The 14,263-nt window shown below is 43.9% G+C and overlaps 1 protein-coding gene across 1 annotated transcript in view; it reads right to left on the bottom strand.

Annotated features, from left to right (window-relative positions):
• Positions 1–10,648, bottom strand: part of Scrn1 (secernin 1) — a 62,918-nt gene extending 52,270 nt beyond the window's left edge. Inside the window, exon 1 of the mRNA XM_051152340.1 lies at positions 10,397–10,648. The gene's annotated coding sequence lies outside the window, so the exon portion shown is untranslated. The remainder of the gene's footprint in view (positions 1–10,396) is intronic.
• Positions 10,649–14,263: the final 3,615 nt, after the last annotated feature.

The raw sequence follows: 14,263 nt of genomic DNA, 5'->3' as shown, positions 1-14,263 counted from the left end.
CTACATGGAGAAACCCTGTCTTGAAAGAAACAAAACAGAGCTGGGCGTGGTGGCGCACGCATTTAATCCCAGCACTCGGGAGGCAGAGGCAGGCGGATCGCTGTGAGTTTGAGGCCAGCCTGGTCTACAAAGTGAGTCCAGGATGGCCAGGGCTACACAGAGAAACCCTGTCTCGAAAAACAAAACAAAACAAAAAAAGAAAAAAAGAAAAAAAAAGAAAAGAAAAAAACAAAACAAAAATTCTTATAAGGTTGGAGGTTGCCCTGGGTTGGTCTGCTGGGAGGGATGTTTTCCAGATCTACTTACCTCCTTGAAGACGAAATGTTGGGGCAGGAAGAACAGGGCAAGGGCTTGAGTTTGGCTTGGAATGATCATGCACTATAGGAAAAGTAGAGACCTAGGTGCTTCTACCTTTCCTACACTCTGCAAATACCCCACCATGTGTGTGTAGGTGTGTTAGTATGTACATGTATGTGTTACTAGGGATGTGTGTGTCTATGTATGTGTGTTGCTGGGGATGTGTGCGCGCGCATGTGTGTGCATTACTGGGGATGTGTGTGTGTGTGTGTGTGTGTGTGTGTGTGCATGTGTCTGTGTGTCTGTGTATGTGTGTTCCTGGGGATGTGTGTGTGTGTGTGCATGTGTCTATGTATGTGTGTGCATTACTGAGGATGTGTGTGTGCATGTGTCTATGTGTCTATGTATGCGTTTGCATTACTGGAGATGTGTGTCTGTGTGTCTGTGTGTCTGTGTGCATGTGTGTACATTACTAGGGATGTGTATGCGCATGTGTCTGTGTGTCTATGCATGTGTGTGCATTACTGGGGATGTATGTGTGTTCGTGTGTCTGCGTGCATGTGTGTGTGTGTGTGTGTTACTAGGGATGGGAGGCAGAATGCACATTTTACCTCTGAGCTGCATTCCCAGCCTCTTTGCCTCAAGCTTTAAAATATCCATCTCTATTCACTGGATGGTGAGTCCCATGAGGGCAAAGATACAGTTCAAGTTTTCCTTCCCACTGTGCACAGATGACACAATGCAGGACATCAGAACAGCCCAGATGCTCTTTCCCTGGAGGGTTCCTAAACACCTGTCCTGGAGATTGTGACCGAGTAGGTCCACACAGGAAGAGCAATCTTCACAAACTGGATAAAGCTGATCCAGTCAGTGCAGACCAGTGTATAACTGCTGTAGATCGGTTTACTTAACCTCTCTGCTCAAACAATACTATTTTTTCCCCCTTTTCTGTTTGTGTTTGTTTGCTTTCTTTTCTTTATTTTTGCTCTGCTTTGGATATCTTCAGCGCAAGGAAAGAGAACACAACCACCTTCCCACCTTGGAGCAGTAAACAGCCTCAAGGGTCGTCACTGCTGTTCTTCAGAAGTTCTTTCATTTTAATCTGCCTTCAGCAGCATCATCAGGCAATAGTCTCTGTCTGAGAGATGCAGGCTGGTCAAGTCCACCCTTTGTGGCTAACAGAAGAGCTGGGAGTCTCTTCCTTCCCTTGGTAAGATATGGCAGCAGGAAGCTGGGACTTCACATCCCTTTGGGGCTTTAGAACTGGAATCAAACTTGATGGTGAAAAGGAAGAATGAAACCAGACTACATAATAAAATAAAATGTGTGTATGTGTGTGTGTGTGTGTGTGTGTGCATATGCACACACATATATGAAGATGCAAAAAGCATCTGTTTAAAATAAAAAAACTAAAGGCCCCAGGAAATCTGCAACTACCTGACCTAGCTGCAATTCCTGATAATTTAGACCAACACTGCACCTAATTCATTATCCTTCCTTAAATACAGCCACTTGCATTAAGATTCAAGTAACTCTTTAATGATATGAAATTGGCTGTCAATAGATCAGCAAAAATTAGGAAATACATATGGGGAAATGCAACTAAAATGAAAAGTGTTCTCACAAATATGAATATAGCATCATTTAAATCATTGTGATCTAAGAAGATGCTGAAACCCCCTAAGGAAGTGTAAAAGAAGTGAAAGAGTGTTGTGGAGCAGTGCACAGTTCACAGGCTGCAGACAACACTCTCTGCATAGTTTCTATGCAAATTTCCAAGTTTCCCACACAAACATGAGAAATACGTAACAACCAAAGTTTTAAATGGAACACTTGCAACCAAAATAACTTGTTATTCAATTTCCCGCAGCTAGTAACTACGGCTCTATGACAGGGCAGAGACTCTGTGGGCAACTGGCGAGCTATCAGGAGCACTGCTGCTCTCTCCGAGGACTCAGGTTTCCAGGACCCACAGAGGCTCACAAACGTCTGAAACTCCAGCTTCGAGGAATCCTTTGTCCGTCTCTGACGGCACTGCACACACTTGGTGCACAGACATACGTGTAGGCAAATCCACATACACAAAACAAAATAAATAATTGTTTTGAAACGACTTCTGAAGTTAAGGGGAAAAAAGAAATGAACTGAATTTATTGAATTCAGGAAGAAGTGGATAAACAATTAGGTAGGACCCAGGCCAGAGAGATTGGATAAATATGGTCATAGCAAATTCATTGTAAGGAAGATGTTCTCTGGAAAGTAATTTCCCCATCTTTCAAAGTGCACAGGGGATAGGATGAGAAACACAGCATCAGGGTGATTACTTTCACAGCTACATTTAGGCGGTTTCAGAAAGCCAGACAGACCCGCATTCTGGAGGCTGTACTGGCATGTATTATGCTCTTCACGTGTATCATGGGCCATAATGCCAACCTTGTATGGCTATATGCAGATCATTTGGAATAAAAATCCATTATGAAAAAGACTGCCCTAAGAAGAGAGTTCTGGGGCTAAAGGAGGGAAGGTGTGCCTGAGAGCAGAGGCCTGCGGTCAATGTGCTCCACAAGAAACACTGCAGGCAGCCGTGAAGGCTACCTCCAGGGCCCTCCCACCCTTTCCCATCTCATTTCCCACACTGCTGTCACTGTGTCCACTAATTTGGCAGGTTGCTTTGAGCCATGACCTTCCCATCCCACCATCTGTCTTCCTCTCCATCTAAACAACGCACTGTCTGTTCTAATCTCTTGCCATTTGTGTGATCTGAAAACGTACCTGTAACTCTGTAAACTGGGGCTTTAACAGAACCCTTTAATAACCCTGTCCTTATTAAAGTGGAAGCTTACAAGTTACCTCTCATTGTAAAGAAAATGACTTAAATATCCACTTTCTACTGAAGAAACAGAATAATATAATTGCTTTATAAATAAACACAAATCTTGCTGGTGTAAAATGTGATTATTTTACAACCAGCAAAATGAAATTTAAAACTTCTTGTGATTATACATTAGTGCTGCAGCTACTTGCTAGTTCTTACCATTAGCAATTTTTTCCAATTTTATTATAAAAAAACTAACCTATATACTACATGCGTATATATTAGTATTATGTGCATATAAATACTCATGTGTACACTACATGCATATACATATAAGCATGTATTATGACATATGTGTACATAGACAGACAGGAAGGACTAGAATGTCACTCAGAGTTGAGCATAAAGGTGTAACAGAAATAGAAACCTTAAATTTCATTTTATCTGGTTATGCAGCCTTAACCTTTTTCTACAGTGAGGTCATCTTCCTTTATTGGCACTTTGATTTTTTTAAAAAATCTGATTACTTCAGTGAGTAAGAAGAACACTTTAAGATATTCCATTAAGTGTTTCAGGTCACTGGGTCCCGACTGAGCACAATCAAAAGCGAGACGAGGGCCTCAAGCACATGCCCCGCTCTTGATGGCTACGTTTTAATTAGGCATTTGGACCCAGATGAGTTGCCAACATGTATGTGGCATCTAGCCACTTGGCTCAGGGGAAACGAAGCTGAGGTGCTCTCAGGGTCTTTGTCTTCAAACGAAGGGATGTGATGGGTGTGACTAGAGCGGAAGATGACCCCATTTCAGCAATGACCAACTCTCTAGCTCACCACTACAGGGAGATTCGGGGTAAGAGCCCAATCAGTAAGTACGGAGGAATCACCTCAAACGCCTTCTCCACGTTCAGGTGAGGCCCTCATCTTGTCACCCTGACTAGAAGACTAAAAATTCCACCAGCATGATGTTGGGGAGTGATGCAGGGGGATGCCCGGAGACAGGCAGAAGTGACTTAACAGACCACTGTGACTCCTTACCTTCTTGGACCTCAGGGATCTCACCTGCTACAGAAGGAATGGGGGAGGAGGCATGTGCCTTGGTGATGCCACCAGCAGGAACTTCAAAACTGTAGGTGGGAGGGACTGGGCGAGACAGAGAGCTTGAGAGACAGAGACAGACAGACAGTGAGAGAAAGAGAGGGGGGAGGAAGGGAGGGAGGAGAAAGGGAAGGAGGGAGAGAGAGATAGAGAGACAGACAGAGAGCAACAGAGAGGGCGGGAGGGAGCAAAACAGACAGACTGACAGACTGAGACACAGAGAGAGAGAGGGAGAGAGAGAGAGAGAGAGAGAGAAAGAGGGTGGGAGGGAGGAAGGGAGGGAGGGAGAGGAAAAGAGGGAGGGAGAGAGAAACAGAGAGACAGACAGCGACAGAGAGGGAAAGAGAGAGGGAAACAGACAGACAGACTGAGAGACAGAGAGAAGGAAAGAGAGAAGGAGGGAGGGAGGGAGGGAAGGAGGGAGGCAGGCTGAAGTGGTAGGCTGTGGCTGGTTGACCTCAGAGATGAACAATATTCTAAGATTTTATGTGGACAGAGGAGAAGCTCTGAAGGGCAGGATCTGTTCTAGTTCTTTCCTATAAAATCTAATGTTATTCAGAGCTGTTAATCCTCCCTAAATGAATCCTTGGATTCAGTGAAGCAGCAATCAACATATAAATAGGGCTTGAAGTCAGGGTGTGGTGGCACATGCCTTTAATCCCAGCATTTGGGAGGCAGAGGCAGGTAGATTTCTGTGAGTTCGAGGCCAGCCTGGTCTAAGAAGTGAGTCCAGGAGAGCCAAGGCTACACAAAGAAACTCTTTCTCGAAAAACCAATAAATAAATAAATAAATAAATAAAATAGGGCTTGAAGACAATGTGTGTCCAAAATCATCTTGAAGGCATGAGGGCCCAGTGATGGAGTGGATGCCCGGAGCCTTGCTCCAGCCCCCAGCTCACTCCCAAAATCTACACAGGAAAGGGGAGACTGACAGACAAGTCTCACCAGTGGAAACTAATGAAGCACGTCTATTCCTATGTGATATTAAACTATATTTTAAAGTTTCAGTATTAAGATGGCTTGGCATTGACACAACATGGAGCAGAATGGAGGGTCCTGCAATGTGGCCATGCATGATGATAAAGTCTGTCTGGAACTGAGGTAAAGGATATGTTAGCTCTTCTGATATCATTGACTCTGTGGGCTGTGAAAACAAAGAATACATCTGCCCAGAGCCCCGACTTGCTTCTATGTAAAATAAGCCACCAAAATTCAAGTTTTAAAGCTATTTTACAAAATCATAAAATTACAAACATCTGGATGCATTTTTGAGATAACACTCCATTGTTGTGATAAGATTCTGACAAAAGCAACTTTGAGGAGAAAGGGTTTACATTCTACCAACAATTTCCGGTGTTTGTCCATCACATGGGGAAGGGAGACAGGGACTTGGAGCAGGAAGTCACAGGTAGACTGCATGTACACCTAGTTCGCAGATTGATTTTCCACAGTTCAGAACGAAAAGCCAGGGAATGGCGCCACCCACAGTGGGCTGGGCCTTCCCACATCAATTAAGGTACCAAGACAATCTTCCAGATCATTGCCCACAGCAAATGTGAGACTCTCTCGCCAGCTGATTCTAGGTTACGTCAAGTTGACTACTAAATCTAATTATCACAGGAAACAAGCAAAAATACATAAATAAAACCAGTAGGAAATGGGGAAAGTATTACAAACTTATTTATAATATAACTTAAAATTTATATGACAAAGCTTTTAAAATATAATACTGGGAAACGCATTTGTAATATCCATCAAAAAAAAAGTTAACTTTCTAATGTATAAAGAATTCTTATCAATCAATAAGAAAAACCTACTTCTAAAAAGAAAACATGTGTAGCGCACACACCTTTAATCCCAGCACTTGGGAGGAAGGGGTAGGCAGATCTCTGTGAGTTCCAGGCCAGCCTGGTCTACAGACTGAGTTCCAGCACAGCCAAGGCTATGCAGAAAAACCCGATCTGGAAAAACCCTTAAATAAATAAATAGTCTAGAAATACCATATCAACAAATACAAAGCCAAGATATGTACTGTAAAAAAATTCAACTGTACTCATAACTAAAATAAGTTATTGTTTTAATATAAAAGGTAACAAAGTGTTTAAAATTTGGTAATATTCAGTCTTGACAAGAGAGTGGGGAAAGTAACCGAATAATTTTGTCAAAACTAATTGATGTAATTGTAATTTAAAGCTCAAAATCACACCTTGGATAAATCCATCTATTTACACTATAATGTAAATTACTGTATTCATTTGACTATAGTTTCATCAAGTCCCCCTATTACCCAGTTCCCTGGACTAAAGGGAAGAGCAGGCCCCATGCTCGGCGCTGTGCCTACAGCTTCCTGTCTATAAGCTTCTTTACTGCGCCATCCACTTCTTTGTTGTACAACATGTGAAACGAGGACAGAAAAGAGTCAAGAAGACAGCAGGGCGGTGATGGCACACACCTTTAATCCCAGCACTCGGGAGGCAGAGGCAGGCAGATCTCTGTGAGTTCGAGGCCAGCCTGGTCTACAAAGCAAGTCCAGGACAGTCAAGGCTACACAGAGAAGCCCTGTCTCAAAAGAAGAAGAAAAACAGATGCCGGTGCTAGGACCCAGGGACCCCAGCTTGCAGGCCAGGTCTCTTAATGCACTGGGCTGCATTCCCCCATGTGGACATGAGAACACAGGCATATTGGGATGGGCAGGTTAGAATTAGTCCTATACAGAAGCAGAAACAGTCCATCCCTGTTAACTACCATAGCAATCTGCCAGCAGCCACTCCAGGAGCACCAAGTGAAAGGCCACTGCGCGGTCAGCTATTCTATTTCAAAAAGTCTCATAGGGGGTGAGTTGGTGCGAGGGGGTGGGCGGTGGGGCTCCCCTTTTCTGAGGACAAGGGGAGTGGGGCTAGGGGAAGAGGGTGGGAGTGAGGAACCCAGAGGAGAAGAGGGACAGGACTATGATCAGGATGTAAAGTTAATATTATACATTAAAAATGAATTTAATATGCAGATATAAGTGAGTATATACCATTTGATTCTTTCTGCTTCTGGGTTAACTCAGTCATTATGATCATTTCTAGCTCAATCCATTTATCCACAAATTTCGGGAATTCCTTGTTTTTAATAGCTGAGTAGTATTCCATAGTGTATATGTACCACAGTTTCTTTATCCATTCTTCTACTGAGGGATACTTAGGCTGTTTCCATGTTCTGGCTATTATGAATAAGGCTGCTATGAACATGGTTGAGCAAAGTTTCTTGTTGTGTGCTGGAGCATCCCAAGGGGCATGTCCCACGAAAGCCTTCACTTACCAGGAAACTGGGACAGAGGGGAAGGCATTCTATTGGGACTCTAAATGAGAGATGCATGGGAGAATAGCAAAATAAAAGGATACAGAGGGTCCTAGAAACCTACAAGTAGAACAATATGATAGGCAGATTTGGGCCCAGGGGTCCCGTTCAAACTAAGGCACCTGCCAAGGACAATACAGGAGGTAAACTTTAAACCCCTTCCCAGATCTAGCCAATGGTCAGAATATTCTCCACAGTTGAGTGGAGAGTGTGATATGACTTTCTCACGTACTCTGGTGCCTCACATTTGACCATGTCCCCTGGAGGGGGAGACCTGGTGGCACTCAGAGGAAGGACAGCAGGTAGCCAAGAAGAGACTTGATACCCTATGAGAATATATAGGGGGAGGTGATCCCCCTCAGGAACAGTCATAGGGGAGGGGAATAATGGGAAAATGGGGGGGGGGGAGGAATGGGAGGATACAAGGGATGGGATAAACACTGAGATGTAACAAGAATAAATTAATAAAAAAAAAAAGAAAAAAAATGAATTTAAAAAAATATGTTACTAACTCACTATTCTTCCCAGTTGTGCTTCCATGAGTTATTTAATGTTAAAATTTTAGTGTGTATTCTTTAAAGGCTTTTTTTTTTTTTTTATAAGACCATTCTAAGTTGAAAGATTATTCTCTTGATAAATGGCTTCACTGGCAGCGTCTTTTCAACACATGCATCTTTTCAGAGTGAGGTATTCCTGGAACGCATTTCTACTAATAGTGGAAATACACTCTTCATATTTTAATTCTGTCATCATTCATATATTTTCAGATAATATTTAGACTATGTTCAGGACCTTAAAGTTCTAACTAACAGCAAATGCCAGTGTATAAAAAAAAAGTCTCCCAGGGGTGGGGCATAGCTGAGTGATGGCTTGTGCTGGAGAGCTGTCCTTTTCAGCTTGGCATAGCTTAGAATCACCTGGGAAAAGAAGCTGACTGAGGAATTAGGTTGGCCTGTAGGCATATCTGTGGAATGCCTTAACTAAACTAGTGGACGTGAGCAGATAGAGTCCAGCCCACCTGAGTTTTTAATTTGTCACAGTTTGCTTTCCTTTGCTCAGATGTTCAGAACAAACCTGCTCTCCCCTTCAGACTTTGAAAGGCAGCACCTAGAATTCTAAACAGGAAAGCCACAGAAGTCTTCACAGTCAGCTGCAGCCTTAGGCATGACCTCAGTTGTCCATTGACCCGGCAATTTAGCCTCTCTGCTGTCTGTGGCAAGCTTGCTCTGTTCCTTTAAAATCCCCCTGCTGCTGCCCCTAACCCTCAGGGATCATCTGCCTATTCATTATCCTCAGGGCACCTGCTTTCTCACTCACTTCCTCTTTCCCAAAAGACAAGATGGCTGGCAGCCCTGCAGTGAAAAGGGAAAGAAAAGCTGCTTTATAAGAGAGGGGAAGGAAAAAAAATCCTGAAATGAGTCACCTTTCAGGAATTTGCAATCTGAGTGCCTGGGTGCTGCTGTGCTAAGCCAGCCCTTGCAGTGAAACTTGCTGTGGGTTCGTAAGTGTGCTGTTCTCAGACGGTATTTACACTGTACACTGTACTCCATCCTTTATAAGGGCCACTTGTGGGCACAGAGTGTGTAAGCTGTGCGCAGTTGACTTTAAAGGAGCCTAAAGAAAATCAGACCAAATTAGAGTTTCTGCTAGGTTTTGTACCAGCTTTTGACAAGTTAGGAAAACAGCTGCAGCTCCCCCAGGCTCTGTAGCTCTGCTCAAATTTTACAAGTTCCGAGAACACTCAGGCCTAGACCCAGAAGAGCCTTTCCTCCAGCTGACTTTCTCAGCAGCCCAAGTCAGGGGGCAGCTGCTGTTTGTTGGCTGTGGTCTGCTAGGGTTACGCCTGACCTGATTTTTCATGCTGCCATTTTGAATTAGCATAGGTTTTCTCGGCAAGGGATGCATCTTTCAGGCAGGCGTAAAGCATAGCACACACACACACACACACACACACACACACCACCACCACCACCACCACCACCACCACCACCACCACCACCACCACCACCAGGAAGAGGCACTTAACAAGCTACAATTACACAGGAAAAACCATACTATTTAACAGAACCCTACCAGGTCAGCTTGGGAGACAGAAAATAGTAAGTTGCCTTAAATGCAAATACGTTTGATGGCAGTTTTATTACTAGATTGTAACCGAGTCTCTAAAATTCAAGCATCCCTCTATACTCTGCAGACCTTACTGTGGTTACTAAATAATTATACCGGGACAGAAAAAAACAAAAAAAAAAAAAAAAACAAACCGAGGAGATAAAGGTAAAATGAGGTGCACTGTTAGTAAGGGTCCAGACACCTGCCATGACCCCCACCCCGACTCCAATGCAGGGGTCAGGCCTGAGGGGAAGCGACGTCTGGTCCTAGCGCTCTGGCCCTTGGAGGTGACGGCAGACCCCGGGACTCTGCCCCAGCAGCTCATGGCAGTGGCGCCGCAGGTACATTACTTGGGAAAGGAGCCAGCTCTCTCTGCTAGTGGCGTCCACGAGCTGTGGAGCCTCCGGGGAAAGCTCAGGGACACTTCCCAGGGCGTTACAACTCGGCACCCAGGAAAAGCATCCCTGGGGTTGTAAGACTGAAAGGGGGGGGTGGGGTGGAAGGATGTGGGGTGGAGGGCAGGAGCTGGTTCTGACTAGGCTGCAATAGCTTCATCCCCGCCGTCCCTGGTCTTGAGTCACGCCCAACCCAGGCCACCTCTCCTCTGATCTCCCTTCCCCAGCCCGCAACCGGAGAGGAGGCTACCGAGTATTTGAACGGCACGGAGAAACCCGGTGACTGCTTAGGGGACCGGCAGCTGCCTGCTCTCGGCGCTCCCCACGCAGCCTGAGACTCACCTGCTAAGCAGCCGGCTCCAGCAGGGTCCTGCGGTGCTGATGCTGCGACAACCGAGTTGGGGGTCTTGCGGGGCCGAGTTACAGCATCCGCATCGGGGGCTGCAGCGGCAATAGCGCAGGCGACAGCCAACGATCGGGTTCCTCCAGACTCCCAGCTCTCCAGCCCCCCGCTAACAGCTGGCTGGGTCACGTGACAGCAGGCCCACCCTCCGCCTCCCAACGCTCAAGGCCCCAGGACCTGACTGTGTTGGACGTCAGAAGCCTCAGAGCCCGCCCCGCCTGGGAGGGGAGGGTAACAGGAGCCTTAAGAGCAGCAGAGGAGGCGGGTCTCAATCAAAAAGTGGCTCCCTCCGTTCTAGATTTTTTTTTTTCTTGGTTGCACTCTCTCAAATGGAAGAACTAGATCTTTAAAGGAGCCAGGTCCAGCTTTTTCCTGGCAACATTTTACTGACCCTGGTGCTCGGTTGCTAGTCTGGGCCATGGCGCCTCGGCTAGAATTCCCGGCAAAGATCTGCAGTCTGTTTCTGGTTGACCCATGTGTCCAAGTTGTTCCTTGATTTCAACGGATCGTGTTCATAAGCCAGACTATGCAGCATAGTCACACTCTGTGGACCAAGGTCACACAGCAAGTAACAAAGTCAAGATTCCACACTAGGGTTAATAAACTTTTTTGGGAAGAGAGGATGATGCTCACCTCAAGGTTATTGGCAGTGCATCTGGAGTTGAGACCCAATCTACCTTGTATAGATTGGTTTAAAAAAAAGAAAAGAAAAGAAAAGAAAAGAAAATACAGGGAAATACAGGCGGTAGCACCTGCTAGGGGGAGAAGACTCACAAGCATTTTCCAATTATCAGATGAACACAAATCAAAGTTTTATAGCTTCTCCGTGGGGTTGGCAATATCTCTCAAAATAAGAACATGTGTAGACTTTCACCTGATTCCACTTTTGAAGTTTATCCCACAAAGGATAGGAAACGGGTATAAAATGAGCAGGAGGTCTATGGCCATTTTACTTGTGCTGGCAACGTCTAGAACTAAACCTCAGTGTGGTGGCACACACCTGTAATCCCATCATTGCGTAGAAGAATCAGTTGGAGGTTGGCCACGGCTACATAATAATATCCTGTCTCAAAAAACGAAATTAAAAGATTGACTCAAATTCAGCCTATAAATTCTATGGAAGGCTATCTAGCATATTTTAAAGATGAGATCAATGTCTGTGTATTAATACCAGACACCCAACCTATACTAAGTAGAAGGATAAAGCAGTGATAAACTAGATAACTAGATATAGGACAGTGTGTGTGTGTGTGTGTGTGTGTGTGTGTGTGTGTGTGTGAGTGGGTGTGAATGTGTGAGTGAGTGTGTGTGTGTGTATATGTGTGTGTGTGTTATATATGTTTGTCCCTTTGCAAATGTATAAACTACCTTTGGAAAGAGTCATGAGAAATTGTATCAAGAGATTCCACAAGGGAGGAGAGCTGGGTGACTAGCTGCTAGGAAAGGGGCTTGTCACTATGTCTCTTAAATCTGTGTGTACTTGTAGCTTATCCGGTGAGTGAGTGGGACAAGGATGGGAGAGTGAGAGTAGATTCTGTAGAATAGACCCCTGGTCCACAGACTTGGAACACAAAGGCGCCTTATTGTTTATTTACTCCAATCAAGGGACTGTAGCCTGCTGCACGTGGTTAATGAGAATCAGAAACTCCTGAAGAGCTTAACCTGGGGCCTCTCCCGTATCTACTGAAGTCCGTCTCCAGAGCTGAGTCCAGAGAACTTTCGTCCTGTCAAACTTTCTGGTTTTCCTTGTGCATTAAAGTTTGACAGCTGCTGTTTTAAATCGTCACCCTGATCTCCAGGGTGGAAAAAGAAGCTTAATCCACGGCGTTAGGAGCACTTACTAAGCATCAATAAGACTTCTTCTTTTGTCTTGCCTTGTACAGGACAGACTCTGCTGCCGTTCGAGTCACACAAATGGAAATAAGGGAACAGAACAGTCCAACAGGTACAGAAAACATCCAGAACTATCAGTTAGGGCTTTAATCATTGGCCTCTATCAGTCATGTGGAGTCTAGCTGTGTGTAAATTACAAGGGTTCTGTGAGGTAGCCTACAGGGAAAAGTTCTCTTAAGTAACATACAATTGTTACTCAGTCAATTATAGTCTCTCTAGCATGCACAGAGGCTTGAGAGCCAGTAAATAGCAGGGCACTGTGCTTCTGCCTTATTCCACAAAAATAGGCAAGTATATTTTCTTCTCCAGAACCAAAAAGGGGAGCTAGGGGTACCATGATGACTCTGTCCTTCACACGTTGTCATGAATGACACTCATAAAATCTCCTTAGAGAGAACGCCATGGGTGCATTTCTGGTTTTATTGATAACCAGTAAGATGAAAATAAGATTATTTGGAAACTGCAAAGTATGCAATCCTAGCAACTGTTCCTGCATATCACCTCTCTTCCCCACTATAAAAAAACTTGGGGGGATTAAAGATAATGTAAGTAAATGAAGAAATATTTTCATTTATTAGGAAACTCAACTTAAGATGGAAATTTTCTCTGAGTCATCTACATATTAAACTTAATGCCAGTCAAAATTTTAAAAATAGAAACTGACAAGCAGATTCTGAAATTTCCTGGGAAGCACAAGGTGCCTAGAACACCCAGAACAGTGTTGAAAGAAAGCAAAGTTAGGAGACTTAAGCCCATTTACTTTAAGACTTGCTATAAAGCTACACCAACCAAGAGAATGCAGGGTTGACGTAAGATACGTACATGGAGCAGTACAGCCAAAACAGACTCCCATTTCCACGGCCAACAGCAGCAGAGTAACTCAGTGGGAATAATCAAATAGTATTGAGGAACTGAATACTCACATCTAAATTTTTTTAAAGACCTTTTCTTCCCCATTCACAGAAATGAAACACAAGTGGGCCAGAGACCTAAACAGAAATCTAATGCTATGAATCTCCACATCCAAAGACAGATGAACATTTTTGCCCTCTTTATGTAGTATGCCTTAGAAAGAAGAAGAATGCAGCCATAGAGTTGAGTAAAGTCCTGCACCTCCCAGGATAAAATTCAACACAAAGTAAGCGAAGCATCTAATGTATAAAAAAAAGTGGGGGGTGGGTGGTGGAGAAAACATACTAGTCAATAAAAACAAACTAACACTGAAAGAAATCATGTGGTTACTATGTAAAGAACTTTAAAACCCCTATTAGAATATTATGGATATGGGGGCTGGAGAGATGGCTCCGTGGTTAAGAGCACTGCCTGCTCTTCCAAAGGATCTGGGTTCAATTCCCAGCATGCCACATGGCAGCTCACAACTGTCTGTAACTCCAAGACCTGATACTTTCACACCAATGTACATAGATTAAAAAACTAAATAAAATATTTTTTTAAAAAAAGAATATTATGGATATATTTAGGAATTTAAAAGGAAAGACAAAATCTGAGAGGAATGGGTGATGTAAAAAGAGCCGAGCAGAGTACTCTACCCTTGTTTCTTCAAACAAGACACAGAGACTGTCTAGTACGCATGTATTTGTTGTCTGTGCTATTTGGGAAGGTTATAAACAGACAAGTACACTGATCCAGTGTATTGGGAAGTGTTAACAACTTTAAAAGGTGATCAGCAGTGAAGAGGATCCAAACAGACTATTTAAAATGATCCCTCATAATTTGACCTTTTCTTATAAAAACAAACAAACAAAAACCAAACCAAAACAAAACAAAAAACCCAAACAAACAGACCAAAAAAATCCCACTATGCTCTGATTTTAATGGCTTTGAACTACAGACAAGTTAGAAACACACTTACATGTAGGGGTCTTTTCTGCTCAGTGCTTCCTTTATGAATA

Source organism: Acomys russatus, chromosome 10, assembly GCF_903995435.1.
Source record: "Acomys russatus chromosome 10, mAcoRus1.1, whole genome shotgun sequence".
In the NCBI taxonomy this organism is placed as follows: domain Eukaryota; kingdom Metazoa; phylum Chordata; class Mammalia; order Rodentia; family Muridae; genus Acomys; species Acomys russatus.
Note: the sequence above shows the minus strand (reverse complement) of the source record. Positions and strands in the feature narration are given on the sequence as shown.